Genomic DNA, 6,000 nt, shown 5'->3' with positions numbered 1-6,000 from the left:
GTGTTAAACATCTGATTAGATATTTGCAACAAAAAAAGGTTGAATTAAACCATATTTGGAAGAAGTTGTTAAATGTGGTAACATCACATTTCTTTCAAATTCTAAAATAAATTATAATTTCTGTGTGCAGATTATTGAGATTAGGTGCAGTTTTTTGACGTATTTTAATATAATATTACCACCCTTTTATTTTCATTTCGTATTCCCTGCAATGCAATTGACTGATGTATTTATCTTAATTATGACCACATGCATACACAGCACGAAACACTGATACTAATTTTTATTCATTAACATTCTTATAATAAGCGTTAATTTGTTTGTATTGTAGTTTGTTGAGCAGTGCTGCTCATAAATATGTAAATATAATGCAAGAGAATTAATTGTATAAATGGCATGTTAACACCCACCTTAAAGTCCTAATGTACAAAACCATCCCTCAGCAACACTTTTGGAGTCAAAATGTTCTGAGTACCCTATAGAGCAGCGGTGTCAAACACAAGGCCCGTAGGTCAAAAACCAGAGAAAGGATTTTTTTTTTTTAAATAAAATTTCTAAGAAACTCTGCTATGAAGGATTAACAGGAGAGGTGAGAGACGAGCTTAAGATCTTATTCAGGCTTTGTTCATACGAAGTTTGGGAAGATAACAGACGGTTTGTACTCACTGTATGTGCTTTAAAAAGAACGCATGTGTGGTTGTGACAACAGAGACTCTGAGTCTCTGATCCCAGTAATCACTGAACTGATGAATCAACTGTCATTAGTAGCGTTTTTAAATGAAGTGTGCAAACATAATGTGTTTCCAGTGCACCTCCACCCTCGCCGCAGGGCACCGTCACTGCAGCTCTGCCACGCCAACGCCAGAAAAGAAGCTTTTCACCAGCGTAAACCATCAGATCACACAGTTTTCAAAGGGTGGAGATTAGGATTCCCTGTTTACTCCGGAGTTCAAATCTAAACAGCGGCAGATCATGTTCATGGGTCACAACAGCAATTATGACCATTTGCCCAACATAAACAAACAAACGACAGTCCTGCAGATGGAAAGATGGAGGAAGAGGAGAGTTCAAACAGTCCAGCAGAGGGACGGCTCCTGTCAAGTTCACAGAGTTCTTCAGTCAAATAGATGTTTGCTGAATTAGTAAATGAAGTTAGGGAAAGAAGAGAATCAGTTACAACTCCAGAAAAGGGCAGAAAAACTGATGAAGTGCGGTTATGTTATGGTATCCATGATCTCTGGACAGAGAGTCAGGTATAGTACAACCACCAATGCATTTTAAACCACCAGCGACTCAAATAAGATACGGCTTGTTCGACTCTTAGTCATTTCCTATTCCATCTGTATTCTCCAAATAAAGGTTGAGCTTGGTGTGTGAGAAACTGTGCTGAAACATTGATGAGGTTGATGAGGTTCCAGTGGTGAAAAACGCTGTAAAGGCAAAGAAAGTTCATTTATATAGCAATATTCAGACAAAAGGAAATCCCCAGTGCTTCACATATGCAATGAAAATAAATTAATACCAAGCAAATAACAAGCAAACTACGGGATTGGAGCCTTTTGCTGGCCAGTTTTGGCCTCCGGGCCTTACGTTGGGAGTTTTTTCTTTCCTCTGTCCCTTTTGCTTGCTCTCGTGGAAGTGTTGGATTATCTCTGTAAAAATGCCTAGAAATGACTGTGCTGTATTTGGCGCTATATAAATAAAGTCAAAGTGAATTGAATTGGGAATGCTCCATTTTAAACTTCATGACAATAACAAAGGAGACAAACAAGCTCCTCATCCCAAACATCAACCAGGAGGCACGATGAGGTGAAGCTCAGGATGAATAATTTACTGTCATTTATTTCAAATGTCTTCAGTGACAGATTACAACCATTATTACTTACCTGTCTGTTCACAGAGGAAGTTTGTCTCTTAACATTTAACAGCATCTATGTCCGTGTCTGTATCTCATGCCAAGCGTTGAGGGGAAAAGTTGAAAAATCCATTCACCTCCCACTTTTCCTGTAGGAACCTTCCAGTTTAATCTGATGTTGTTGTCTTTTTTCCCCCCACTGGGAAATGGGACCTTTCCAACCTCCCAGTTACTCGTAAACACATTGTCGGTCACGCTGTCATTATCCAGATGGTTATTTTCATTTTCCTCCCACGTTTGCTCCTCTCCATGAACCACGGCTGTTCATGATATGACTGAATTCACCCAAGTCGATTTGCTAAATGTGCATTTATTTTAACAGCGCACAGGAACGGGGGCCTGGTATTTTAGCGATGAAGGGCATTCTGCACGCAGCAGACGGGTCTCCATGGAAGCTCCCTCACGACTCTCCATAAAGCTCACAGTATGGATCCTGTCCCACTGAGTCCTGACCTATTGATTAAAATCCAACCAGAGAGCAGCTCCCTCTTCCCTCTGCGGCCACTTAAAGCCCGTCAGTGGGGAGCGTCCTGGAGCTGCATCGCATTATTTTGGCCTAGTTTAAATTTTTTCTGAACACGTACTGATGACAGGCGTAAAAACTGAAATTTGAAAGAGAAGACAAAGAAGACATTTCAGGAAGTAGACGAGAATTACCGGGCAGGCAGATAGCTTATTTTGGAGAAGTAAAGTAAATGAATTATGCTGCTTCTAAGCAAAACTGTCTTAACTTTTCCTCATTTAAAACCAAGTGTCTATTTGGAGTTAGATTGTTACAGTGAGGAAATAGAAAGGTGGAAAGAGGAAGAAGAGCTGTCTATTGTTTTTGTCCCTTTTGCGTGATGGTTCACATCGCAGTGCAGCTTCTAAAACCAAGAAGAGAACAACCAAGTTCTAACTTCAGAGATGTGATCCATCAAGCCACACACCCGTCATGGTAGATTTTTAATTTAAATATGACAGCAATCTATGGCAGAGAATTGAAATTTCCTGTTCAAGTCGACTGACTTTGATTTATAGAGGGAAACATTAAAAACACCTCTTAACAGGAAGAGAAGTAAAATCAGATCCACTCAGAAATGGCGGCGTTTTGCTCGCACCCATTGCAGTCGGGGAATAATGAGAGAGAGTGATAAGATGGAGAACAACAAAGTCAGACAAACAAGCCGACATCAGAAAACAAGCACGATTCTTAAGTTTGTCAGGAGAGAGAGCACAGAGCTACAAGAAAAAGACAAATAACCTTGAGGGAAAAAAACTTATTTCATCAGTAACAGAGGTCAAAATCAGGTGCTTTTACATGTACATATGCAAAAACAATGTGAATATCTTTGATAAGATGTATTCATAGTGTTCTGTTCATCGGGGATAAACACCTCCAGTGTGCGGCTTTGGCTTGCGTCCAGTGGAAATAACCATTTTGACCTAATTAGGAAATTCTTCTTTTGTCTTTGTTATTTGGCTTGCAGTTTCTTTCCTGCTTATAATTTCTGTCAAAGGAGACCAAACAGTCCAGAGATCACCTTTTCAGACTGCCGTCTGAACTCCCACCGGGTCACTTCTTGTCTCCCCGTGCGCTTCTTTGAAGCTCTTCCCAGCAACACTCTGATAATCAAATATACAGTCAATCACCGTATGGACACGATCTGACGTAATCAGTCCCGCGCCCTTGTTTTTCTTTGCTTTTTGTTCTCTCTTTGACTGTTACAGTACAAAATGTAACAAAAGGCACTGCCTGTGTTCAGTTTATTGACAATCCCCTGCAGAATAACATTACCTGAGCAGTTCATACGTCACCCGAAATAAAAGAGTATTAATGTGGAAAATGGGCCATTTCTCATACTTTTCTACCTATTTGTCACCTTTTATGGGTGTACATGTTTGAGTCAGGCTCACAAAAGACCAACAATGGCGCCCCTTCGGACTGGATTTGTATTATTGGACTAAATTCGCTCCCCGCTGTCACACGCGTGGCTTGAGGGTGGGCAGCACGCAAACATAAAAGCCGTGCCCGTCATGAAACTTTATAATAGCTATTTTGCCTTTTCTATAAACAACAAAAGCATGTTTATTTTCGAACCAGGGGATTGTTACACAAGATGCAATCAGGCCACTAGTGCACCTCCTTGCCACGACTTTCCAGGACCTGTTCACACCACGTTTTCAAGTGAAAACACAAAACTTCAGTTGTGTTGTGGGCGTCTGTTTACACAGCGACGACACTCGGAGCCACTGGAAGTTTCTGAAAACGACCTGAATTCTTGGTCTCCATCTCCATGGAAATGAAGGAAAATATAACTTTTTTTTGAAAAAGCTCTCTCTTGTTAAACTCATTGAAATCTTCATGCTTATCCATCTTTTTCCTCTGCCACTAACAGGAGTTATTTATATATAAAAAAAATAACCAGTACTTTTCTACTCACCTTTTTAGCTACTAGCAGATACTGAGCACTGATACGAGTACTTATTAAAAGCCATGAAGTCTAATCCATACGCAAATGAAATGCATTGCCATTACGCTCATCTGTGTCTGCTGTTGTCTACTTGCTGCTGTCGTTGCTGACAGATGGTGTCATGAGGTCCTGTTGTTCACTTCATCTTTCAGAGGTTATGATGTTTTGGCAGATCAGTGTACATACTAGGATTCATTAAAATCTTTGGCATAATCAACATCATATTTAAAAGCAGTAAAGATACAAATTATTGCACGAAATGATTGCATACTCCTGGAAGTGCAAATACCCTAGAGTCCTACAGTAATCTGAGTATTTGCAATTTCTTACTTCCAGGCCTGTTGCTGTGCAGTTTCTGCGTACATGACTTCAGCAGCGCTGTAACTTCAGTCCACTGAGACTGGGATGTTTAGGTCTGTCCTTTAATGAATGTGTGCATGTTTATGGCTCCACGCAGATAACATAACATTCCTTCCAAGTCGCTCCGCTTTGCACTTTATCAGTGTCATCGAACGCATTAGCATACTTGATTCCTGCCTCGCAGACAGGAGGTCAAACATCAGACAGACGCAGTTACATGTGTGTAATTCAGCAAAAGCAGAGAGATGAAAAATGAGAAATATAGCCGCGACGGTTCCCCAGGGGATTATGCAACGTTTCGCTGGGAATGGCGGGTCATGGTGACCAGTTCATATCATCTTTATCTCCATTAGCCGTCGTCAGCGGGCCTCCTTTAACGGCCGCTATGAAGCTGTCTGTCACAAAGCGGCGGCAGCTCCGGCATCCAGCGTACTATTTAAAGGTCAGAAAATCACCCACTCAACGCAGCGTGTCTTCACCAACACAACACCAGCATGAAGAGGTGTTAATTTTGCACGGAGGCACCAGAGGAATAGACAATTAGATAACTCGTCCTGATCCTCTAAAGTATTGATATCTATCACAATTTTTAAAATGTGTGACAAAAGTGAAAAAAATTTGGTGTTATTTTCATGTGGCATAAAAAAGAGGAACTCTGTGTGAGGGAGGGTGATGTTGTAACACCTTTTATCTTGTCCAACACAGCGACGTTCAAAAACACCAACTTATCATGAAATCCTAATTTCAGAACTGTATGGAACAATGTTTACAACGGTTCACGCTACAGTCACATTGACCAGGAGTGTGTCTTTAACACAGTTCGTTTGCAAAGTGACACAGGAACCAGCAGCACCCACTAGAGGCTCAACGTGAAAACGACATCACTTTCAGCATTTCTGTGTAAACCAGGCATCATTTTCAAAATACTGCTGTAATATTGCTGTATAACTGCAAATTATACATTTTTTTACTTAATTCACTCAAATTAATATGAACATTGCCGTTGTATTAAAGGTGAAAACTATCAGGGTGAATAAGACTTCTGTGAGGAAAGGAAACAGGTGAAAAGGGAGAAAGTGGGGCACACTTTCCCTACATGTTTTCAGGCTAAATTACCAAGAATGAAGACTTCATCTTCACTGCAGTTTTTTGTTTAGTTGAACATGTAGTCTTGAGTGGCTTCATGGCCTGTAACTTTAAAACCAGCCATGCACAGAGCCGCCCGGCTTCTGCTTCCTGTGCAACACTCTGTGACCACGCTGATAAAATATT

The sequence above is a fragment of the Salarias fasciatus genome, chromosome 7 (genome assembly GCF_902148845.1).
Source record: "Salarias fasciatus chromosome 7, fSalaFa1.1, whole genome shotgun sequence".
Taxonomy (NCBI): domain Eukaryota; kingdom Metazoa; phylum Chordata; class Actinopteri; order Blenniiformes; family Blenniidae; genus Salarias; species Salarias fasciatus.
This window is presented reverse-complemented; position numbering follows the sequence as displayed.